The sequence below is a fragment of the Desmodus rotundus genome, chromosome 2 (assembly GCF_022682495.2).
Source record: "Desmodus rotundus isolate HL8 chromosome 2, HLdesRot8A.1, whole genome shotgun sequence".
NCBI lineage: Eukaryota > Metazoa > Chordata > Mammalia > Chiroptera > Phyllostomidae > Desmodus > Desmodus rotundus.
This window is the reverse complement of record NC_071388.1, coordinates 19,636,451-19,663,907: the sequence shown is the minus strand read 5'-3', so window position 1 is coordinate 19,663,907 and position 27,457 is coordinate 19,636,451.

Sequence of the window (27,457 nt, the reverse complement as noted above, 5' to 3'; positions counted from 1 at the left end):
GTGGTAAGTGGTCACAGCTAATTCTTGCAGCTGACTGGTCTGGGTAAATCCCTCCCACTGATCTGCTAACAGTAACTAAGGGTCAACTACAAGAGGAGGGTGTACTCAGTCCACATGAAGGGTGTACCTTGAGTACCCAGCTTTGGGGCTAGGGGAAGCTGTGCCACTGGACCCTACAGGACATCTAGTACATTAGACCACACTACCAAGACATGGCATCAAAGCAGCTCTACCTAATACACAGAAACAAACACAGGGAGGCTGCCAAAATAAGAAGACAAAGAAACATGGCCCAAAAGAAAGAACAGATCAAAACTCCAGAAAAAGAGCTAAATGAAATGGAGATAAGCAAACTATCAGATGCAGAATTCAAAACACTGAGTATAAGGATGCTTAAGGAACTTAGTGAGGACCTCAACAGCGTAAAAAAGATCCAGTCAGAAACAAAAGATACACTAATTGAAATAAAGAACAGTTTACAGGGAAACAACAGTAGAGTGGATGAAACTGAAAATGAAATCAATGATATGGAACATAAGGAACCAAAAAACAACCAATCAGAACAAGAAGAAAAAAAATACCAAAAAATGAGGATAGTGTAAGCAGCCTCTGGAACAACTTCAAGAGATCCAACATTCACATCATAGGGGTGCCAGAGGGAAAAGAGAAAGGGCAAGAAATTGGAAATCTATTTGAAAAAAATGATGAAAGGAAACTTCCCTAATGTGGTGATAGACATGCAAGTCCAGGAAGCACAGATAGTCCCAAAAAAGACGGATGCCAAGATACCTACTCTAAGACACATCATAATTAAAATACCAAAGGTTAAACATAATGAGAGAAGCTTAAAAGCAACAAGAGGAAAGCAGTTAGTTACTTACAGGGGAGTTCCCATCAGTCTCTCAGCTGATTTCTCAAAAGAAACTTTGCAGGCTAGAAGGGATTGGCAAGAAATATTCAAAGTCATGAAAAGCAGGGACCTACAGCCAAGGTTTCTCTACCCAGCAAAGCTATCACTTAGAATCGAAGGGAAGTTAAAGAGCTTCCCAGACATGAAAAAACTAAAGGAGTTCATCATCACCAAACCATTATTATATGAAATGTTAACGGGACTTATTTAAGAAAAAGATCAAAACTATGAACAATAAAATGGCAAAAAATACAAATCTATCAACAATTGAATCTAAAAAACAAACTAACCAAACAAGAGACAGAATCATGGATACAGAGAACGTTTTGATGATTGCCAGATGGGAGGGGGTGTGGGGGAATGGGTGAAGAGATGAGGGGATTGAGAAGTACAAACAGGTAGTTACACAATAGCCATGGGGCTGTAAAGTACAGTATAGGAAATGGAGTAGCCAAAGAATTTATACACATGACCTATGGACATGAACAGTGGTGGGGGGATTGCCTGAGGGAGTGGGGGTGCTGGGTGGAGGGGGGACAAAGGAGGAAAAATCAGGATGACTGTAATAGCATAATCAATAAAATATAGTTTAATAAAGAACTTTTGCAATGCCTATTATTTGATATAATTAATTTTTTATTTGGTGGTTATATGCAGCCTTTAGCACCAGAAAAATCCAGAACTACAAAGTGTTATGTAGTAAATTATAATCACCACATGTTAGAGTAGAGGGTATCTAAGTGCACATCTTCATTGAAACCCCTTGTCCTGAAAAGTTATGAATTGGTAGCCAGGCTGACCTCTTGCCTGATGGAACTTACCAACACCAAGAAAAAAGCTGTAACATGGGGGTGATTGACCTGAAGTGGCTCAGCACTACATTTTGTTTAAATAGACACAATTTGGGAAAAATACATGAAAATTAAGATTTGTGGCTTTTGTGGAAAGAACAGGAGATCTGTCAAAACAGAATCAACAATCAGATGGTCCTAAGTAAGGGAGGAGTAAATTCTTGAAAAGGTACCATTTGTTACCATCTCTGCATCTCATTTGATTTCTGTCCCCTATACAATTCTGAGGCAGGGTGGGGTGAGGTGAGGGAAACTAGAGAGTACTGAGGATGTCTGGGCTTGAATTTCCTGTGCTCTGATTGGGAAGGAGTCTCAGTGTCATAATTAAATTATAACGTTATGATTGTAAAAGAATATGCAATTTTTCAAATACTTGAGTGTATAGATTCCTACCAGCTAAATGTAGCATCAATAGTTTTCTTGTTTATGATTTAACACAACCCCTCAATTTCTACTTATATCTTAGTTCCCCATCTTTTAAAAAATAGTCAGCATCAAATGCATTGGTAGAAGCAATAAAAAATGCTGAGGAGAGGACACTGCTAATGGACAGTCTTCCATGTAGAAATTTAAACCAGGAAACTAAATTAAGGAATGCCATGGATGAAAAGACAAGAACAGAAAAAAAATCCACAGGCAACTAATCTTGAGAGCAAATTCTTGTGAGAAGAAGCTAACACAGCACACAAAGCTGAGGTTTGAAGACCAGGATACATCACAGCCTGGAGCTGGAGAGCCTGTAAAAGAGAAGTCTAGCAAAATCCCCAGCCCTACAAAATAACCTACTTCTTCAAGTAGTTTAAGGAGTTGAACTTTGGTTCACCAAACCACTGAAATAAGAAAGCAGGAGGAGTCAAGGTTTTCTCTTCTAGGTTCAGAAGAGCCACATTTTCTGTTCTGGTTTTGAAGCAGCTCTATTTCCCTACAAAGCATCGAGCTGGACAGAAGTTCATGCATTGCCTAAACCTATTCTGCAATTATGTAATAGTTCAGAATTTGGAAACAAAGAAGCCAGCTGGTTTTTAGCATTGACTGAATAACTTTCAGTAACATGTTTCCCAGGGACTCATTTGCATAGCATTTGCATTGCCTTAGCTATGGACAACCCAAAAAGCACCTGCAGAGCACTTGATGGAGGGAGGAAACCCTAGGTGGGTTATTAGACTGGTGGGCTTGTTGAAGTGTCTGGAAGATAGGAAGGAGAAAAGAGGCATTAGTAAATCTGTTTAAGAGAGACAATGAGTATTTAGGTTTCTTAAAAACCACTTTTTCCACTTTAAAATTATTTTGGGGACTTAAAGCCTTAACAGTAGAAATTGTTCTTACAGAGAACAAAGTTCTCTGAAAGGAAAAAAAAATGCTGAATGCATAACTTGGCAAAGGGTTTTATATTTGAATTTAGACTTTAAGATAAATTTGGTTTTCAGGCAGTATAAAACCATTTCAGAAATAATGTTCAGAAAAGTTTAGGTTTTTTTATTAAAAAAAACCCCACAGAGATATAAATTGGTTTATGTTCCTGTTATGTTCTCTTGGATATTACACAGATTGAAAAATTGTAATTAGAAAATAAATGAAAAATAATTCCATAAAGCTTTCGCAGTTGCCCTGGAAAATCCACAAAAATGTAACGACATGATTCGGTAGTCAATATAGGGAGTCACTTTTTAAGATGAACTGAAGTGTGCGTATTGCAGCGTCAGCAGAAAGACCCTGCATCGGGCACTGACATTTTTAGAGTTGTGGCCAAGTGGCATGTTACTCAAACATGCTCTATAATTTACAGCTTATGAATTTTGCAAAATATGTGCAATTTGTATATACACATATGCGTATTTGAAAGGGTTACATCACTTTAAACCATGAAAAAGTGAGCCACTTTTTCAAAGAGCGACAACTCAATGTAGGAACCAAACCATTTATTCTAAGTCTGCATTAGCCAACATCACACACCAAAATTTGCTTTAAAAGATTCGGAATTTATGAAATAAACAACACATAGTTTATTGTCCTTCCAGGCTAGCCACTGAAAAAGAAGTGAATTATTTCAAAGATATTACTTGAAACCTCTATCACCATACTTGAAAACCACCATTACAGAAGTTCTAATTATCATCAGGGACTAAAATAATTGGTTACCATATTCCAACTTAAAGTTAAATTTTAAAATGCTACATATCACTGTATGGAATATATTTTTAAAAGCATATTTGGATCCCTGTGTGCTACTCAACTGTTGTGTGTTGTTCTAAATCATTTTCTGCTGAAAATAAACAAAAGTTCAACCCCTATGTAACATAGTTAATAACACAGTAACTACAACATTTTTGCAATAATTTACAATCTTCTGAGATGATGTTTCACAACTCCTTCGGTTAGAACTGGCCAATACGATTTCTGTTACTATTCTATTTTTGCTTTTCAGTGAGTGCCAGCAAACAAAATTATATTCCTTCCCTTTTATGGTTTTCTGCAAGGGCCTGGCTTGTAGAGAAGGTATTTGTGAGGTTGCTAACATTAATGTTGAACAGCTTATATTTAACTACAGCTATTTTGCAGGTCGGATATATACACATTTTGATTTTTTGCCATAACTTTTGGTAGTTGAAATGGTAAATGACTATACTTTCTTATTTACTTATATTACTGAAATCATAGCAACTTTATACCTTCAGTAATGTTAGTTCCTATGAGAAGAAGATCAGGAATGTTGATTGATATGACCATTAAAGTTCAAGCATTCAATATTTTTTGCTTATTTTAAGTACTTCAGAAGCCAAAATAGGAGATCAGTTCATGTTGCCAAAGCGCAAGGCATTTCAAGCTTCTATGAGGAAAGAAGTAAACACTAACACGAAAACAGGCAAACTGCTTAGAAAAAAATGTGAAGGGGGAAGGTTTTTATTAGAGGACATGGGAGCTTGCCATTAAAAACAGGGACTGTTCCAAGAAGTCTGTTTGGCTAATGGCAGAGGCTCTATCAGCAAAACAAGAGAAGCATGCTGCACCTCAAACATGTCTTTACACATTTCCTTAAAGACTGAGCCATCGCTAAAACAGGAGGGCAGAGTAGAAGCCACGCTGGGCTTAGTCATGTTTGATGGGTTCTCTGGATATCTCCATTCCTGCTCTACAGAGGCCTCCAGGCCCCGGCTGTGTACATGTGAAAAATGCCAGCAGTAAAAGAAGTATTCATTTACAGGATGTCTAAAAAAGCTCTTACTTCCTTTCTCCCATGTTTTGACCAAACATATTGGCACCGTTTACATAGAGCTAAAAAAAGTGAAAATTGATTTTCGTAAAAGAGTCAAAAGAGGCCAAAGAGACATTGTGAGCAAGAATGCACATATAATTTGCCTTCGCATGAGAAGACTGTAACTCCTAATATATTCTTCAAAAATAACTTCTTATGGACTATATTTATTGAGCCAACAAAAAACTCTATACTATCAGATATTTTAAACTCTTGAAATCTGAGATAGTGTGTCCTTTCCTATGCAATTCTTTATTTTCCAAAATAAAGGGATATTTTCATTCATTGTCACTTACTAAATGCTGTCTTATCAAAACTACTTGTACTCTAATAGGAGTGTTTTACAACTAAGCAGGTTCTTTTTTTTTATGCCTGTTTTGTGCCTTCACGTGTTTGTATAGCTGTGTCCTAGATTGGAGCTAATTAATGAGACGTTTTTGGTTCCTGGACAGTCACATTTATACTCTTTATAGAGCTTTTTGTTAAAACTGAATAAATATTTTTAAGTAATCATTATAATGAATTATGGGAACATCCACAAGACAGTTATATGTAGTCAGTGGCTGTAGTTAACCAGGATACTCTATGCACTTAGGCACTTTTTAAAAATTTCTAATGTTTTAACATAACTGATATATAACAGTATGTCTAAAAAAGACTAATAAAGCTTTTAAGGTACATTCTTTCCCATTCTCAAAAACAAGCCACCTTATATGATTTTATTATGCTCTGATTTTAGAAATTGTAGTAATTAACCTTTCAGAACACAGAATTTCGTGATTATAGGGCAGTTATGGAGATAACTAATCATATAGTTCAATTGTCATCATTTTGCAGATTAGAAAACTGAGTTAATGAATGAAAGAATTTCCTGGATTCATGTAGCCAATATGAATAAAGAGTAGACAGAGAATTCTGAATATGAAACAAAAAAATAATATAATCCAAAATCTGAAATTTTCTTCTTTCAGTGAGTATATAAGCCCCACCCATGTACCATGCACATTTTGTATAAGGCGAGGAACCAACGATTCTCTTCTTGAAAGGTACTTTTTTATATCACAGAAATATAAAGATAGGAAAGTCATTTGTATTTTCAGTTGCCTCAACATATATTTATAGAAAGTGGTTGCCTTCCAAACAGTAACAGAAATGATATGTCAGTGAACATTTTCATAATAACAATCTATAATATGAGCTTATAAAAATGCTCCTGAGCCACTGATACTGACTTTTAGATAGTTTAATTTCTTTTGTTGCCAAATCCATAGCTGTGCACTCTATACTTTTTCCAAATTATTAAGTAAACAATGAGATTGAACATGCATTATACCATGTCTTTTCTCATTAATCCTATTTTTCAAGCAATGATAATTTAAATATTCATAGTGTGGCTTGTTTCATGGGTGGGGGGTGGGATTATAAACAAACAGATAAAAAAGGCAAGGGTAGCTATATAATGAAACATTATGTAACCAGTAAAAACTGTGTTATTAAATTATCTTATAATGACAAGGGAAAAAGAAGATAATATAATTTCAAGTGAAATAAGCCATAAACACCCAATTATAAACATACGTATACACACTGTACCTTAGGTACAGCCTGTAAGAAAATACTTGAGAATATTAGCGGTGTAGATTTCTTCCCTTGGTGGCAGGATTTTGGAGGGCTTTTTCTCTTTGAAGAAAATATCTGTGGCAGTGTGGCGATGGCCAGAGGGAGACGGGGTTGGAAGGGCAGGTGGAAGTGGGCACAGGGGGGAAACTGGGGAATGAAGGAGACTGATTGAGAGGTGGGCACACAGTGCAGTGTGCACTGATGTCTCACTAAGCTGCACACTGTACGGCTTTGCAAACCAATGTCACCCCAATAAATCCAATAAATAAAATAGAGTTAAATTAAGAAGGAAAGAAAATATCTGTGTTTTTAGTATTTCTTACAATCAGCATATATACCTTTATAATCAGGGAAGATTATAACTAATTTCAAAGAAATATAAACATAAAAAAACGAACTATGGAACGTGATTATTCCTTAGCAGTTTCAGACTGCTAAGTGCTTCAACTTTGCACTTAGACAGCGTTTCTTTCCAGAGAATGTTAGGAGCTTAGCTGGTGTATGTTTTCTAAGGAGGTAATGAGACGAAAGGCATTTTTTTGCTCAGTAGAAGATTAGAAGCATAGCAAAGCCGGAAGAGACCAGTGGAACAGGAAACAAAAGTGAAAGAGTTAAGATAAGGGACGGCTGAGGAAAACAAAAGAGGGTTGTTAACAAGTAGTACAAACATTTTTGAGGGTTTGGGCTTATAATATTACTCGTGGAAAAGTAGGAGAAAATACTTCTCCTATCACCTGCCATGTGGCAGAATTTATGCTTCTGTCCTTTAATTCTCAGTTGTATCGTATTGATCTGATTACTCTAATATTAATGAGAAGTCATTTCCCTCACACTGGTATGTCACCCAGAAGGGGAGCATGACAACAAGTAACAAAACCAGGATTTAAACCCAGGTTAGTTGGACCCCAGACTCCTGCTCTTTGCATTTTACCTCACCTTCTCCAGAGTATTTTGATGAAATAAATAAATGTGTAGTCTGTCTTCTAGGATGGTTGTGGCCGTGTTATTTGACTGCAAGAAAAAGGGGAATTTGGTAATTTTATTTTCAGATAGGAGATTAGAACAAGGGAGAGGTTTAATGAAGAGAGAGACCCTCCAATGTTCTCCATACTTCAGCTGAGGGAAAGGCTAAGGATATAATAAAACACCCCAAATGTCATCAAAGTACACAGACCTTACTTAGGTTCCTGATCCCACATTTACTAAACATGGGACAATGGGCAATTTTCCTGGTCTTTCTGAATGTCAGATTCTGCATGGGTGACATGTTTTAATGCTACCACCTTCGGGAATGGTTGTAAGAATAAATGAGGGAAGCATTCTAAGGTCTCCTCACAGAATATAGCAGGCACCCAATAAATGTCGGTTCTTTCCTTGTGTCCTGGCTGTTGGATACACATCACAACACGCTACTCACGCTTGGGACTTTATCATTTGCTCCTGAACTTCCGGGACCAATGGCAGCCAACCCCTAGATTCTTCAGTGTAGGTGATTATTTTTTTAAAGTCCTTCTTGTTGAGACAGTTTTCCCATGACCAGTTTCTAGTTTTCTTGATAAACTTCAGTTTTCTGCTATCAACATGCAGAGACCAAATTTAATAAAGTCATAATCAAATGTGTATTTGGAGCATTGAGAATCTCAATAGTATATAGATCTTTGAGTTCAAGAAGCTAACAGTATGACTTAGGCTCACCTTTTTAGTTTAGCTAGAAGAGCATTTATTTTATAATAATAATAATTATTATTATTTTCTTTCCAACTAGAATGCTTCAGGCAGAGCTCCTGCAGGCTCTACCCCTTTCTATTGTGGCAACTTCTCGCATTCGCTCTCCTTCTATGGCCCATGATTTCCTGTCTCTCTCTCTTTCAAGGTCTCATCAGAAACACTGGCATCATTTGAAGACTGAACAGAAGTTCTTGGGCCTCATTCCAGACCTACTGAATGAGAATCTGCATATGGGGCTTTGCAACCTGTGTTTTAAGGTTATCATCAAAGAATACTTGCTATATTTTGACAACGTTTTATAGACAGTTACATGTGAGTCAATGCTAGCGCTCAGCTTTCTTGACAATCACCCAACCCCCAAGCCTGAGGATGCAGCTTTTGTTTCCTGTGCCTTTGACTTCATTGCTTTCTTCAGGGCATTTTCCACAACTAGTAATATCCCAGGGGAGCCTGTGCAGGGAGGGTTCATTGTTGCAATAATCCCACCAAATGACATGGAAAGCATATATTTTTTTTTTGCCTTTATGACATTCCTGTTAATCCATTCCTTGTTTACCACACCCTTAAGCCTTCCAGGGAGGTGAGCAGAGTGCTTAACTTTAGTGTTCTTTTTAAACATTTACATTTAATCTTCTCTTTCATTAGGAAGTTGTAACTCACTTTATAAAGTATAAATAAAAGCAAAACAGAAAGAAGACCAAAATCTAATCAAAACAATTAAAACAAGCAAGCAAACAAACAAATAAAATACCCCCCAAACCAAGTCTTTACAGTAACAGAATTTAAGCGGCACGTAAGCACTAACAACCATTGAGGGCTAGGCCTGTGTCCCAGGCATATTTGATGTAGGCGACTTTTCAGTTCAGTTTTTGTCTCCTCCCCCCATTTGTCACTTCAACGTAAACTCACAGTGGGCCTGAGCCTCTTCAGCTTCTAATAGGACTTGGCAACGTAAAATAAACATGAATGTGCTTATAAGATGACAGAAAATGAAAAGAGAGCTAAGTTTCATTTAGATTTATATTGATAAATGTTGCTTTGCTCCACTTGCTTTTGCTTCTCTTCCACAGATTTTTTTCCAGGTCAGGGAAGCTATTAACATTACTGCTCAAAAATCCTACTTGCTTCTTCAAGATATGGAAAACAGTGATCCCACTGTGGATGAGGCATTCAGAACCAAAATTGTCAGACCCAGTCTAAAGCTTGCTGGCGCTATTGTTGATGCCGGACCGACCGAACTAAACTTGAGCACTCATATGCCTGTCCATGGACTTGCTCCTTTTTCTAGCCATGAATATATCCTCTTAGGTCAAACAGTTCATATGCCTTCTGGTCCTTAATGCTTCCTTCAGAAAAGGAGGAGGGATTTAGGAATATTTTGAAAACATGTTTAAAAAAATTTAAATTACAAAAACTAAATACAAAAAAAGTGGGTACAATAAAATTACTATGACAGAGACAGATTCTTTCCGCAGGATGATATTTATTCTTCATCTCTCTCCACATTAGCTTGCAGCAAAGGCAATCTTTTTCCCCCAGAGCTGTGAAAAGATATCTAGGAATATTGTTTACATTATCTGTGGTGCCTGTTTTGCTTTATTCAAACTTCAAGAATGGAATCTATGAGCTGCCTGTTTTAAGAAACAAAATATGTTTGTATCACTATTATTTTACATATGTTCAATATTTTCTGAATAATTATCAAAGTAGAATATAGAGTGCTGAAAATTATTTTGAGGGTCTATTTTCTTATTCTTTAGATTGTCAGCATTGGGCACACTTCTTGACATACTATAAACATTTAGTACATGTTGAAATCATTTGTGAATAATTACTAACATACATTAGCTTTCATAATAATTAGTGGTAATTTGGGTAGTCTGAAGGAAAGTTGCAAAATGGCTGAAAGATCTGAAGCAGGCAGTGATTCATCTTTATAGATTAACTAGTAGGAGTTTAAAAACCAAACAGCAATAGAAAAAACAACCATATTAGGAATGACATCTGAGTCATAAACCCAGTAACAGAAGCCGTGAGTTTTAAAGCAGGTGTTGTCAGCATTAAATTTCAACCACCCTTTTACTACCATCCGACCTCAAATGCCACGCTCAGCAGCAATGTGTGAAGACGTGAATGACCATCCTGTCGGGGAGAACGCAGAGATGTAATTTCTCTTTTACGTTTATCTAGCATTTTGTTTAGCAGAAACAGTAGTTGCACTTTTGCTTTATATCAATACTTGAAAGCACTTTGATAAATGTTTTATAAATGTTGATTGAATACACAGCTTTTTTTGTGTATTTTGTAAGTAGTGTATTTGGTTTCTGTTTCATACACCTAATTTACATAAAAAGTCTTTTCCAAGGATAGACATATTTTATTTTTGTAAATTTTTGTGAGGTCCTGAATTTTTTGGGGGGAGAGGCAGCGTAATTTTTTTTAAATAAAAATATTTCTATTTCAGCATGTCTTCAGATGCTTCTGAGTAATATGAATTCTAGTGGACAGCTTTTCACTATCCATTTAAAAACCACTGCGAAAATGAAGCAACACTATGAAAGATTCAGTCTTTTTCTTACAGCTCTGTGAGTTAAAATGATTGAAAATGAAACTATTTTTGTAGTTAGTGTAGACTGAATTTAAACATGTTTCTCAAGATAAATAAGTTCCTTCTTTTAAGCAAATATACTATAGTTAATAGTTTATTAATTCAACAAGGGATTACATAGAAAAAGGGAGAATGGTTGTCTTAAAAATATTTCTCAATATTGATAATTTAGATGACTAAATTCATCACTCTATTAACCAAATATCCAGGGTTTTTCTTGCCTTCATGTTTGTTACCATACATCCTCCCCAAATCCTCTTCCTCTATTCAAATTTATGCCTGAGCTTTTCAAAAATCTGCTCTTTAGACTACCACCTCTTCCAAAAATCCCACTCTGAAAATCCCCTCATTTGCTTAGAAGCACTTCTGTTTAAAATTCTACTCCATTTTTTTCCCCTATACTGTGCTTTAAAAAAAAAGTTACTGGGTTAAAAAAAAAAAAGGCAACAACAACCTTTAGCTGTTCTCCATTACCTACACTTACATACAAATTAGTGTCTCGAGCATTTCTACAATATGACCCTGTCCATCTCCTCAAGCACTTCAATTCCTTCTATTTCCTACCATAAATCAAACCTACTCTCCAGCCAAACTGGACTCTTTACTAATTTCCAATGATGGCTGGTAGGATTTTTTTGAACTTTTTATTTACATTTTCTCCCTCTCAGCTTCTTATTCCTTACATCCACCTCCATCAGGATTTATATTTATTAGGTATTTACTTAACAAATACTTAGTATGTCTCACCATGGCCTTGGCCCCAAGCTAGCAAGTGGGGAGACGCCAGTGAGCAACCCACAAATGGTGCCCACACTTACAGAATTCACAGTTGATGGAAACAAAACCACCACATTTGATATCAGACAAAATTACATACATAGAAGGAAAGATTCAGAGAGGGACAAGAGCAAAGCAGGGAGACCTAATTTAAATTTGGGGGAGTCTCTCAGGAATACTGTGAGATCTGAAGTCTGAACAGAATTAGCCAAGCAAAGATTAGATGGAAATCAGTTCAGTCAGAAGGAACAGCATCTTCCTACGCGCTGAAGGACCTTCTGAAGGAGACAAGTGTGCCTATTGCATAACACGAGGAAGGGAATTGTACCTGACTGAACGCTCTGCCTTGGCAGCAAAGTGGATGAGCTACTGCGTTCTCCCTCTCACTAGCGTATAAACGTTTTTAATGTAATTAACCACCCTTGACTTAGGGATTTTAGATACATCTTATCTCCCCTACTGGACTGTAAGTTCCTTGAAAGCAAGAACTATCTTTTATTCATATTTTCTCTTCTGTATTGTGTAGCACAATGCCCAGTAAGTAGTGAATGTGAGGTTGGCCCCCTGAGTGTGGGATGCCCGCCGTTTCACAGAGCCCTGAGCTCAGAAGGGGTCACTCACTCTTGCTTTAATGCTCTGCACTCACCTTCTTCAATTCCTTGTAACTTTTTGAAGAAAGGGCCTCGCATTTTCGGTTTTCACTGAACTCCCCAAGTCATGTAGCTAATCATGAATGAACACAAACTTCCTGAATGAATGAGTGATTCAAGGTTTAAAGGGATTTAATTGGCACAGTTCTGCAGGGTATGTTTTTCCCTAGGGTCTGCCTTATTCCAGGAACACCATGTGATTCTCAGTATGTGTGGATAGCTAAGAAATGACCAACGTTCTCCTTTAAGAGAAGTGCTTAGTCCTCAAGTGCACTGTTTTTTAAATACTAACTTGAACTGCATATGAACTTGGCCACTGTGACTTATTAGATATTCCTAAACCTTCTCAATTGAAGCCTATTCTTTCAATATCATCATTTTTCAAATCTCGTGTCCCCAACACTAGGAGACGGGTAGTCAAAGTCCCAGGTATTGTCTACCAGGCCATTCATCACTTTTCATTCTGTGAATTCTTTGCTTCCTGCTGCATGTCACAAGTATGAGTGAGAAATATCACTGTGGACAAACACATGTCGGTCAGGCTCCCACTGACAAGCCTACGGAACATTGCAGAAAAAGCAGAAGCAGCAAAGACCTTCAGTTAGAAACGATTAACCGCATTATATGTGTGTTGACAGTGAATGAAACAGAAGCTTCCAGAGCTGAAGGCCGGAAAGAACTGGTAGTTCTTAGTCTAGACAAGTAGAGTGCTGGGACAAACACTGAGTTATTGACTGAGTGCTCTTTCCAGCGCAGAGGCCTTTTGGGGAATTCAGAATGATGATTTTAGCTCACTCACCAGTTCACCAACCTACAGCCGACAATCTATTACTAAGCACCGATATGACAGGCTGAATTCTCACCGTCTGGTCAGTAATGCATGGATTCCAGCTTCCTTCGTGCAGCTGACAACTTCAACTATCTTAGCTCAAGAGGAGATTTTACAGTTACTTGTAGCCATGAGTCAAAGAGGTACCTGCAGAGTCAATAGAACTTAGACAACATACTTTTCAATTCATTGCCTGTTGACACAGTGTACAAATTCTGAGTTTATTTCCTCTAAGACTTCAAAGGACCGCAGTGGGCAATCTCATGCATGGAGTGAGCTTGGGTTTAGGTTGTCTCTCTCTGTTAAACAAATAATGACAAAAAACTCTTTTCATTAACAATGATTACAGTATTTTATCATCATTCAGCGGTGCTAAGAACAGATTATAAAATTAGGGGCTAAAAATTTTGAGAGGGTGTGAAATTTAGACTGAAATGAATACTGAGAAAACCCAGTATTAAACCTACTTGGTGGTTACTTAGAGATATGGAGGTACCCTTCTCCTAAGAGAGTGCGTTCATTTTGTAATGGTGGGATATAGTGAACCTGTATTATTTATGAACAAAATAGCATCCCTCAAACTTTTTTTCTTCTGAAACCCTCAAGGAGAATTCTTCCTTAGCAATCCACTCATCCATCACACATCTTCCTGTACTAATTTCTTTTTTACCATTTTACCTTCTTTATTTTAGCTGAAAGCTCCTCAAGTACAGAGACCATTCTTTGAATATAGGGGATATTCATGATATCTTTATTATTCCTGGCGGATAATAAATGCTTACTAAATGAATAATAAGAGTGTATGGATCATTCTGTTTTAAATTATACCATGTTTATCAATAGCTTCTTAGCCCTGACACTTAACTACCCAGCCTACGAAAGACAGTCTGAACCAATAGGAAACTTACACCGGGCCCAGGAGTTGTAAAGACATGTGAAAGTTGTGCCCTTGTGTGAGGGCAGAGAGAGCTCTGGGAAGCAGTGTTTTCTATTCTGGAAGCAAGGCTGTCTAGCTCACATGACAGAGGAGGGCAGAGTTTGAGAAGTGAGCAAACAAAGCACAGAGCCTGCTTCGATGCCTCTGCTCACAGTGAACTGCACCCTCACCCTTGGGTGAGTTGCTCTCCCAAGTGCCCGGCTGATGCTCTAGCATCTGAAAGGAGGCTCTTATTTATATACTTTTTAAGTCCTGCCCCCAAACTACGGGCTCCAGAGAGGGAATGAAAAGGCACAATTAGAGCGGCCATCAAATATTTCTTTGTCAGATGATGAAAACATCTAATTTAATGAAAGGGATTAGAGAGGATTTATTTCTACACTTACATTTCAAATTTATTCAATTCTACGGGGCAGAGTGCCAACACATTCATTTAAAGAGAGATAAATATTTCACAGGTGTGTATAAAAGACATCTCGTAAAGAATGCTTTTTATAAACAAGATCAATCTAGATTGGGCTCTGCTTTTCTTCTTCTACCGCGTCAGTTCTTTAAAAAAAGTAAATGTATACATTCACGTACATGCACATATATCACTCACTTATAGTCAAATTAACTGACGTAGGAAACTTTAATCTGTGAATCTAATTAAGTATATTGTGTCGATGCTAATTGGAGATCCATTTCATAGGGCAGAATAGCAGAACGTTCACAAAATTGTAATAAATTTTAGATCTCTTTTCCTCCTCATTTAGCTGTGGAAAGGTATTATTTTCAAGCAGTTTTTAAAACTTTTTCATTGTACCAGTTTTCTCTCAACATAATTTCTGATAACACAAAATGCAATATTATTTATTAAGAACTTTAAAGTAATTCCTATCTTATGTTAATTTTCCTCAGATTATTTTAAACGTACACTTTCTTTTTAAAAAATGTTTCTTCCGTTTTGTAATAGTGCTCCTGTACCAGAACAACTTATGTTTAAGGGACTTGCAGTAAACACTGCTGCCCCGCCCTCGCTCCTCCCCCCCCCCCGCCCCCCCCCCCCACACAAGGGCAACTTCGTTAAACTATTGGGAGACCGCTCTCTCCACCATAGGAGGATAAACATTGTTTAGCTTAAGACAACTTTTCATTTTCTTAAAGATTGTATTTACTTTTAGATTGGGGGGGAGAAAGGGAAAGAAACATCAATGTGTGGTTGCACTCGTGGGCCCCCTATTAGGGACCTGGCCCACAACCCAACACGTGCCCTGACTGGGAATCGAACCAGCAACCCTTTGGTTGGCAGGCTGGCACTCAATCCACTGTGCCACACCAGCCAGGACAACTTTTCATTTTTTTAGTAAAAGAAATGGAAATGGCCACATTATACAATTCTGGCAAAGGAAAGGCCTGCTGGAAGGCCTCTGGGAAAATCGTTATGACCATTAATGAGATACAGAAAAAGAGACAGGCCTTTTGTAGTCTTTTCTGGGGTGAGGATGCTGCTGCAGCCAACTGGCAATTAGGTGGAAGAGATAAGCCTGAGGGCAAAGCTGAGGACTTAGAAAGAAAAGGTGAGCACTGAGTTAATTACATTGTTTTAAGCCACTTTAAGTAGCAGCCCCCTTACTTTCCCGGAAAATGTGCTAAGGGGCACATCACCATTTTTTGAGACTTATGGCTTCTACCGAGAGTGGGGCTATGTGTTAACGCCAGCAGATGCCATTTAAAATACCTTTTAAGTCTGTGTTTTTTTATACCGAATGTGCAGACTTGGCCAATTAAGCTCTATAATATGATACATAAGATATGAGATGAAGACCAAGGTAGGCGTAGACTGAAACCCAAATCCCAAATGTCTATTTTTGGAAAATCCTCTAACCTTTAAAATTATGTAGTCACAGGTTAAGTGGCTATGGTCTTGCTATGGTCTTGCCTTTAAAAACTTAGATTTTGAAATTTTTCTCTCTTTCTTTGTTTTGCCCAATAGATTATTATAAAGACTCAAAATGTTTTGATCCATTGTCATATTGAAAAGCAAAATAATTATAGCTGAAAAATTAATCCATAAGACGTTGGTTTTTGGGGGGGCTTTACAGAATCCTGAACATTTTATTACACTCTGCATATACAGAAAATGCAGTTGATAGTGGCTTATCATTGATCTGTTGAGAATATTACCCTGAGAATAAACCAAAGGACTATTGGATGGAGCACTGGAGGAAAAGAAATCCTCACAATATTAAAATTAAAAATAGATATACTTTTTAAATTTTGTTATTAATGCTTATTTTCTCTCTTCAATAGCATTACACGTAACTCTACCCCAGCAGTAACTCTCCTATTTAGTATCACAATTGACTGTTATGTAAGTGATTTTTTTTGTGTGTGTGTGGCTCCTGGTGGCTATGGTCTAAATGAATAAAAATAGAAAAATTCATATCATATGTTTGAATTTTCAAATCATGCTTCACTAAAATCTGCTAATATTTTGTAGTATTTCTCATCATGCATCTCTGTAAAAAGTATATTAAACAGAATTCCAAATCAAGCAGCATAAAAGGGAATTAGATGCTGTTTTCTCCGCCGCAGGTTGACTCCACCATGAGGCAGATCACAGCTGCCAGCCGGCTCTGGGCCCACATGCTTAGACCTTGCTCAGCCACAGTTCTTGCAGCCACTAAACTGTCCTGGAGCAGAAGGTCTGTGGCCTGCTGTTGTTCCTGGGTGAGCAGCAGCTCCAACAGGAGCACGTGGAATGGGAGGAAGGAGCAATACCCCAACAGCATGGGTCCCCTTACAAGGAAGGATGACAGAGCTTCTTAATGAGAAAGCGCATGTCCTCTACATGAGGGATGTTTACAGAAGTCTGCAGAGTTTCCCAAACTAATTTTCCTGGTAACTTTTTCTACTCAGAACATCTGTTACCATTTCTGGGAAATACAGTTTTTACTTAACACTTTGGAAAATTACTCTTTAGAGTATGCAAAATATTTCAATACAGATTAAGCTCCCTGGACCTCCATAGCAATCTTACTGCGTGGGTCAGCCAAGTATAAGCAATACCTCAGGAAAGCCAGATGCAGAGAGATTTAGAGATTTGGGAAAAGTCACAGCGTCTACTGAAATACAAACTCAGTCCCAGGCACTTGTCAAGTGTTGTGGGACCTGCCTGTGGACTGTGAGCCGGCAACTTTTGTAAACTTTCTCTCATGCTGTAAGTGCCTCATGTAAGGCCCTGCACACGGCACTATCTATGCCACGTGATGACTTGGCCACTAGGGCATTTTATAATTCGTTAGTTCAATGACACTATGTAGGCTTTGGTATCAAACCACTTTTTAAGAATCCTGGTTGTTCCTTTTGCTAAAGGTGTGTCTGGGCAAGCTACATTTACACTGGAAAACCATGTCAATAAAAAGATGGTTTCTATGTGGTTGGTGCTGTTATGATTAACAAAGATAACAAGTGTTAAACACTTAAAGAGTGACTAGAACATATCAATTATTTAAGTTTTAGTTATCATTTTCAGGACAATTATCATAATTGAGTCATGGAAGAGTAAAACCTTCCAGAAAGTTTTATATTAATTGTATATTACTCAATACATGCGTAGAGACAAATGTCCGTCTGCACATGCATTTTCCTTTACATCTCTATCTTCTAATATACTTTGGGGGTGGGGGAAGGGAGACACACACACACATAGAAATCAATTAAACTTAACTTGAAACAGATGTCAGTGAAATGTGCTGTGTGTACTTTCACCCATGAATAGCTAACACATCAATTATGGAAAGGCAGAAGCCTCCAAAGCCAGATGTTTTGAATGCCTTTGGAGTTTATATGCTTTCTTAACTATGGCCAGTTGAGTTACTGTATGTTGATAACTGAAATAACTTCTCCTTAATTGCACATCAGTATAATTTCAGAGACAGCTCTTGGCCTTTTAACAGTCACAGAGGTGCCTCTGGTGTATATGAAGCAAATACTGGGACGAAACCAGATCAGATGCAGACCACAGAGATAACATTTTTCTGAATTATTTTATCAGAGGAGGGACTCAAATGGATTTCCTTTTGCCAGTCTGCTTTATACCTTGGGGCAGCTGACAGTCTCCCAGGAGCGCACAACCATTCCACACAGGAATGTATTCCAAGTCAGAAAGAAGCAGATACGGTGTGTTATGATTTAGAGTTCACTGCTGAAAATAGGATATTGTGGCTTAAAGAAATATTTAGACATTACTTAAGCTAACTATTATGGGATTGAAATGAAGTTCTAAATGTTATGACTGGAGCTGAACTCAGGTTTGCGAAGGCTTTTCACCGAGCTGGTAGTTTGAAGAACAAACCACTCTGGAGTAGGAAATGGACACACACACACACACACACACACACACACACACACACACAATCAGGCCCAAATAAAAACATAATTTATCTGAGCACTATTTTCTAATCTTTGAAATTCTGATTGGTATGCTTAGCTCATTAAATATGGATAATTCATCTAAATATTCAAGAACTCTCATTGCCTCTGAGAATTTATCCAATGAACCCGTACGCCATGTTGTCGGAACTGTATACTATAATCACATACTGCCCCACATTCTGACTTGCTTCACTAATGGACTCTAGTAGTGGAAAATTTCCCTAGAGCAACTCCACTCTTAACTATGATCACTCTTGAGTTTGTGCCTACTCAAAGAAACCCTAAGCCTCTCATGTCTGTGAAATGAGGAAGTCTGGCAGTGAGTGGAGAAGGCATGCTTCTCTGAGGCGCGGAGGGCAGTGTCAGTGGGGGGAGGCTGGGGGTGGTTTGGAACTTTGGCTAGAAGTTGCCTGCTCCAAGTTTGAAATTACTTTGAAGTCCTGCTTCAGCATAAATTCATGCGAATTTCATAATAATTTTTATTCAAGTCCTTAAGTTCAATGGATTCTTTGGGAAAATGTTAGTGATTTCTCATACTTGCTGGCCCACTCCCACATATGTGAAAACTCATATTTCCCAGTTGAGAAGCAAGGAAAAAAAGTGGGAAAAATGTTCACGTCGTGGAAAATCTTTCATGACTTTGAAGTAAAATCATGCACAAGACTCAACTGTTATGGAAATTTCTGCAAATGTTCTTAGATAGTGCGCAGAGGGTAATGTTGCCACACTGCTTGAACAACCAAAATCTTTGGGGAGATCTCATGGTCATGTCTCCAAGGAAAAGTAGAAGTAGAGGAAGAAAGGGGGGCCCTGCTCTCTCCCGCACAGAATGAGGATCCCACTTTCTTTATGGGCTGGGAGGCCAAGCCAGATTGAATCTTTCACAGGAGCAATAAAGACCTAGATGGGGATCTCTCTTTTGTTTCCTTTGACACAGAGATTGGGTTGTTCGATTTGTGTCCTATAAAGGCTTATACAGCCCACTACTTCGGTGATACAAATAGGATAAGGAAAGAGGAGGTCACAGGGACAAAAAGAAGCAAGAAGCACTTGGCCTAGTGGGTCTCAGGCTGATGTTTAAGTGCAGTTGGAAAGATTGTTTCAGCTCATCAGTGTAGCTAATGAGGATTTGAAGGCAGATTTTGTTATTCCTAAATATCAGCCCAAAGTAGGTTTATTGTAGAATATATCCTGTTTTATTTCTTGTATTCCACGATGTTGAAATAAAGGAGCAAGTGATTGAATGAGATTTTGAGTCTAATGTGATGGAGAGGATTATAATATATGGGGAGTAAAAATCTTCTCACTCTAACTCAGATGGACAAAGATACCCCCACCTACCAAGGTTTGGGGAAAGAAATACTAAAAGCTCAATTCAATTTATAACTTAGCCCAATTAGATAATTTATCAATTTATTTGGGTAACTAATACTCAATTTCTCTGGAAAAAGGAAAAGCTTGGTTTGAGTCACCTCTTCTTCTTTGCTTTTCTCCATAAGTGATGACTAAGTTTCTGGACTGAGGGTTGAGACAAGGCAGCATTGCTCTCCTTGGGCACAATTCCCCTGCCCCTACCTCCTACCCTCAGCCTCTGAAATAATGCCCTCTCTGTAGCTTGCTGTGCCTACTACTCAGCATTTGGTACAGATTTGCAGCTGGGGCAAGGTGGTGCCCTCTCTGGTCTTTCTGACATCTTGTCAAAAGTCTCCTGGATGGGATGAAGAAATGGATGGCCTGGCCCCACCTCAGGGTCTGATGTCAGGTTGTGATGCTCACTTGGACTCCATCTGATGGTCTGTTCTGTAGCTCTTTCTATTAAGTCACCTGTCCCTGCCAAAGCCATCTCATCGTCCAAATTCTGTACCAGGTTGTCAATGATGTTCCTGTCCTTTATATGCCGTATAGAAATGATAGGTGATGAAGAAGCTAAATCTAGGGACACCTCCACATGACAAGGCCTTAGATTGGTACAGGTGATCCTGGCTCAGAGCTTGGAAACATGTTTGATATTGTCTTGCTCTCTAGTCACCCCATACCCTTTCTCTCTCCTCTTCTGTTATCTTGTCACCTACCCTTCTTCCTGCCATCTCTGGGAGCTTCCCTCTCTGCCCCACCCCTTCTATGACTATGACCATCTTTTAACCATTAATGGAGACAGGGATGTTTTCTCAGCACTGGGTGAAAACTTTGCTGCTGATCCTTTAGGCTTGGGTATTGAAATGCAAGAAATGAGGAAAACAGATTTTAAAGTTTAGAAAATCATTTTTCAAGACAATGTTCTGGCTTACAAGGCACTTTTCCTACTGCATTATTCTATCTGCATAGCAGAAGCCGAATGTCTCCTTCCTTTTTTTCATACTCACTATAATAAATGGTTTCCTTTATGAATCCTAATCTTCCTTCAACAAATGGATACTTGAGGTCTATTAGTGCCAAACTTACAAGTTCACATATTTAGAAAGGCAAAAGTGCAAAATACGTGAATGTTTCCGAGAGGTCGGAGGTTATATCCAGACTTCCCTCTTCCAGCTTCGAACCCGAAGGAAATGGTATGTTTGATAGATGATGGTATAATAGGGGCAGTGGATTCTTGTCCTACTTCCCATCTTGGTACTTGAGGAGGAAGCCTGGTTCATTTAAGAGGACAGAGCAGCTTGGTCAGGTACATAGAATTTCTAGGATCACTCCAGAGTCTCATGCATTTCCCACACGGTGTGAACACTGAGTTGAGAACACAGGCAATCGGTGGGTTGTCAAGTCAGAGGCCATATTTAAGAGGGGAGATGGAATATTGGTCTATCTCCAGTAGAAGCAAGAAGAAACTGAATCAAGAAGGTAGAAATATAGCATGCTACACGTAGCCAAAAAAAAAAAAAAAAACCCATCAAAATACACCATGAGTTTAATAGCTACAGGCTTTGCCCCTGGGAGTCAGCAAGACTTGTAGCTAGCAGGATGTTAGGGACAGGGCATGGGTGACTTGCGAATGGCAGCGAAGGCCCATGAAGGCCCACGATGAAGCCAGGGGATTGCACTTTCCTTCCAAAGGAACCCAGTCACCCAGGCAACACACTTTTTCCTCCAGAAATTGCACATCACCTTAGAGAGAAGTAGGGGAGAGATCAATTGTGGAAGAAACTGAACACTTCTTCCCAGCAGAAGCCCAAGCGTTAGCGGAGGTGACTGTTCAGCAAACAATGTTAGACAAAGGTTTAAGCGAGATTGGTGTTTACTTATCATGTCACACTCTGCTTATGTGGTGCAAACGTTCAGGAGCCTGGGCTCCTGATGACTTCGGGGAACTATCATTCCTACCCTAGAGGGTCTTCTATTGGACTTTTCTTTAATGAAAGAATAAAACTCCTAATGTTAGGTCACTAGAGTCAGTTCCCTGTTACCAGCAGCTGAACTCAATTCCTGGTGAAAACAATTAGCTTATTTTTGCTCTTTGCATTTCTTCTGTTAAGAACTTATAATTTCCCTCCAGACATATGTTATGAACTCAGTGCAAAGGTTATTTTTTTTTCAGAGACACAAAAGAACATATTAGAAATTTTTGAAACATTACCTGAGCAATTGTGCAGAACTGAAAGTCAAAATTAATTGTCTTTTTTAAAAATGTATGTCTAAAGGGCATAGAGGTAGGGTATGTGTGATTCTGTTTCTTTGGTTCACCAAAATGGAAAAGAATAACTGGGGAAAGATTATAGCAATGTGATAAGTACAAAGATAAAGAGACTACATGTAATCTATGAAAAATACCCAGGAAGTGGCACCCTGATCAAGTGAAAAAGAAAAGTCCTCCGTGATTCTGAACCTGACTGCATTAGAACATAGATAATGTTTGGGGAGGGGTGGGCACCCAAATTCAAGCACACACAAGTGTCTATGTAGACAGACTCTCTCTATGCCTGCCCTCTGAACTCTGGGGGCAAGGACTCAGGGCTTTGTCCTTGTGAGACCCTAGGGAGCACATTCCGCACGGCTGCGCCTGGAATAAGAGGTTCACATGGACTGGGGAGTTACTCTGAGACTCCACCGAAAATCTCGCTACTGGAAACCTTGGGCTGTAATCTCTGTTAGCAGAGTGTATAAAAGTTGCCCTGTTCCCAAATATCTGTTTTATATCATTTGAAGTTTTTTTTACTTGCCACATTATCTCTATTTTTCCTAAATAGTGCATTCCATAATTGAACAAATATTATCTTTTAAAATGAAAATGTTGGCAGAGGGCAGGTAAAGTGGTTATGTTCTTAGGGAACATAAATTTTGTTTGAGGAAATAGAAAATAGATGGCAGGATGGGAAACATGTTGGCGGACGGAGGGGTAATGCTAGATGTAAGACCAGGCAAGGGTGAGCAGGCCACTTTGGAAGCACTAAAGTCCCGCTTTGCAGGGGCGTTTGGGGAAACTTCTAAAATCTTTGCACTTAAGGAGAGATCTTCTAGTTTTTTACCTCAGATATTATCTAGGTTAAGTCTATGTCCCAGGTGGCATGTGACAGTCCCAGTTTATACCAGTTTTCCAGGAATAATTATTTGACTTTTAAAATTTTCCCAGAATGCACAATAAATTATATGGGAAATTTATTTTTGTCCCAGTTCTATTCCTTTGGGTAAGAGGGAAAGAGCCTCTGATATTAGAGATTCAAGGTACCTTCACTCCTCTGACTTTGTGTCTCTGTCTAGCTTAGCAGGATTATGGGAGATGTGGCGAAGTGTTATATTAGGACAAGGTCCTCTTATGTATTAAATGGTTGAAAGCTTCAGAACTGACAAAGGGACAACTAAAAAAGTCCTCTCTGCCTCTCACCTTGCCCGGTAAGATGAAACGGGGGCAAAGTGGTACTTGAGGTGCTTTTCAAAGCCCAGGGGGAGTGATGCCTGTCTGTGTACAGTGACAGTGTGAACAGTCACCACTACACACGTAAGTGTGTCGGAGGACATAACGCAAAGTGTCTTACACTGGGTTTTCTTTAAGACAGACCCCCAAGTGCAAGTAGTTTATTTGGGAGGTGATCTCCAGAAGTTAAGAGGGACATGGAAAACGGTGAGTTAGGGTAGAGAAAGAAGCCAACTGAGTTTAATTTTGAACAAACTACCTCTGTGCATAGAGTGGCTCAGTCTTGCTAAGGATTGGTGGGCTGTGTGTCATCTCAGGTAAGGTGGTGAGGGGACTGGGTATTGATCTACCAGCTTCTGACAGTCCTCAGCTGAGGGCTGTTGGCAGGAGGCATACACTGCCCAGGAATCCTGGCCTCCAGCAGGTAAGCAGAAAAGTCTGCAATGGCTTGAATCCCTCAAGCGGAGTCTCAGGGGCTTGATGATGAAAGCCAACAGTTCTGTACCAGTGCGATCACCAAAGAGGCGTGGATAGGGCACAGACAATGTTTGGGGCAGGGGCACGGGAATCACCTGCATGTGAGATAAAGTTTCAGGAGCATCGGGAAGAGTTGTCAACCCTCAGTGACAACCCCTGCGAAAACAAACTCTTTATCTTTTATTAAGTTGAAAACACTAAATTATAATACAGGGTACAGCACAAACAATGCCCCTTTTTTGTTACAAAATCATAAACATGTAATTCTGTAACATAACAATATCACATTCAAGCACACCATATGACATTTTAGGGGAAATGTTCAAATTAAAACTATAAATTATTATACCCATATTATTAACCTACCAACCATACTCCCGCAGACATTATTTCTGCTGGACCCTGTTTCTTAGTTGTAAGTTGATAAATGAATTTATTAATTCAACATAATTGAAATTTCAGGCTCTGGACATGACTGTATCCAGGGCTTCTGATTCTGTCTCTCATTTTGGACAGTTGTCCTATGTTTTGGCTTCAAACTTAGGTCATCTACATTGGTAGCAAAGTTGACTAGCAATGAGAGTCAAGCAGGTTAGCAAGCTCAGAAGAAATAAAACACTTATTTTCTAAAAGTTTTCAAATAGCCTTCACTGTGCCAAAAACTGGGTCACTTACACATCCCTCAACTAGTTACTGCAGCCACAGAAATGAAATTTGATAATTGACCGGACTGAGTTCATTTATGCCTGTCCCTGGAACTATGGCAATGGGTATGCCTTGTGTGAATCACATAGTCTGAGGTATGGGCAGAATAGTTCCTCAGAAAAAACATTAGGTTTCTGTTATGGGAAGGGAGAATGGATAGCAGATAGATTAAACACACATGCACGCACACACACCACAGAAATATACTCATATATTGCACATTGCCATTTTACCCTTTAGCTTTGATCTCTGAGGAAGTGCAAGTTTCTCTGGAGATTTATTAACTTAATTTGTTTCTAGCTAGGTGACAACTTTCTTTTTGTCTTAGCAGCTAGCCATATGTGTGATACTGCACAATTCACTAAATGGAATGTTAAAAAGAGATGTTTCCCCTCAGCACTTGCAGCTAAGGCTTCCAAGTTACCAGGAACCAGGGACCAGGAACCAAGAACCCCTATTGCCTAATGGGAGTTTCCAGACCATCTGGGTAGGATTTACAATTGAGGGGTCACAAAATTGATTCTTTCATCTTTAAAAGCTCAACAAAAACCATGTGGATTTCTTCACAGCCACTAGGGTCTTGGTTTTTCTCCTTCTCATGTGGGAGCGCAGGTGGTACTTTCTACACAAACCCAGCAAGTGAGGCTGCCTTCCATGAAATTCTTGCAGAGTCTACATGGGCTGTGTTTCTGGACATTCCTGGAATGGTCACTGGGGCAGAAGCTGCCTCTAACAACAGAGTGAGGAGACAGACTTAGAGAGAGAGACATACTACTATTGTTCTCTGAGTATGGTATAGTGGTTAAGCATCTAGCTTCTGAAACTCTATTTCTTGAGTTCAAACCTCACCTCCACTACTTATTAACTGAGTGTTCACAGCTGTAACTAATTTTTCTGTGGCTTTGTGGAAATAATCAAAGGAGTGTTGTGAGAATAAAATAAATTGAAATATATAAAATGCTTGGAACAGAGTTTGGCACATCATAAATGCTAGCTTTGATTATTATTTCTTCCTCACAGGCTAAGCTTAGACATTTGATAGCCCCAGAAAGGAGGCTAAGTCTGAGTTATTTGGAAGGCCAATGGATGCACAAGGTGGCGCAATAGGCAGAGTCTCGCGGGACGTGTGGGAGCTGTGACTGAGGAAGGGGTCACACACGTTGGACTGTAGGAGGCATCATGCAGCAGGGAGTCTCCGGCAGAATTTCTGGTAGTGGTAGGTATCTTTGAAGAACCTGCAACACATCCTCAAAGTAACTCACTTTTTAAGGTCTGCTCATGTACATGGACAGTTAAGAGAGAACTGCTAAGTACCACTGTTCCTTCTTTCTCCATCCTTCCTTCATACTACAGAAGAGAAAAAGCAGCTTTGTGAATAGGGGAGGCATTCAAACGCCAGGAAGAATAATAAAGCTGAGCAAACTAATCCTTTCCCAAAACTCTAGCTGTGAATTAGGGAAGAAAGCAAAGCTTTGATATTGTTATGGGCTGAATTGTGTTGCCCTGAAATTCATATGTTGAAGCAGTAACCCCCAATGAGACTGCATGCGAGGACAGGGCTTTTAGGAGGTAATTAAGGTTAAATGAAGTTATAAGAGTGGGGCTTAATCTGATGGGGTTGGTGACCTTACTAAAAATAAAAAGAGCACTCTCTCTCTCTGCCATATGAGAACCCACCAAGAATGTCACCATTGTGACCATCTCCAAGCCAGGAAGAGAGTCCTAACCAGGAACTGAATTGGTGACAACTTTGATCATGGACTTCCCAGCCTGTGGGAAAAAATTGTGAGAAAATAATTTTTGTTGTTTAGGCCACCAAATCCATGATATTTTATTATGGTAGCCCAAACTAACTAATATAGATATTAAGCTTTTTAATGCCTGAAAAATTAGACTATTCATTCACTATTGATTGATATCTGACAGTAGATACGAAAGCAATACTTTCAATCTAGGATTTTAGCTTGGATCAGGAAAGAAGTATTTGATAAAATAGACTGAAAAGGGCAGTGGTGGGAAGAAATGTACATACTGGCCAGGAGTTCAGCTTTTCAATAATGTGGTTGCACACTTACTTTCTCTGGCCTTTGTTTCATTTCTATAGAGTTACAAAGAAGCTGGATCAGATGGCATTCAATTTCCCATTGCCACTTAGACCTTTTGTATTTCCTTCAATGATTCATATACATTCATGTGAATGAGCCTCAGATATTTTCATGAAAGCAGTTCTGAAAAGTCATTATGTTAGAACACTTTGGAAGGAAGATAGAGAGAAAAAGGAGGACGGACAAGGAGGACCTTTTAGATAAATAGAAATCTTAGGTTTTCCAACCAAAACCCACATTTTTCTTAGGCCCAGCTCTATTGCTGGGATTAGCCACTTCATTTTAAAAGGGCCTTAGTAGTAGCCCTGGCTGGTGTGGCTCAATGGATTGAGTGCCAGCCTGCAAACCACAGGGTCGCTGCTTCGATTCCCAGTCAGGGCACCTGCCTGAGTTGTAGGCCAGGCCCCCAGATGGGTGTGCGCAAGAGGCAACCACACATTGATGTTCTTCTCCCTCTCTTTCTCCCTCCCTTTCTTCAAAGATAAATAAATAAAATCCTTAAAAGGGCCTTAGTAGACTGAAAATCATTTAGTAAAATTTCAGTGATTTCTGACATAACAATGAGCCCCTAATGTTCTCAAAATTTTTTCTTGACAGCTTAAAACTAATTTTAATGAATACAAATTCAATTATAAAGAATGCACACAGACACACACATGAGTCTTGACCATGATTAATCTAAGTTCTAAAGTTTCTGATTAATAAGACAAAACCCCTGATTTCAGGTAGAATGTAGCAAACCATC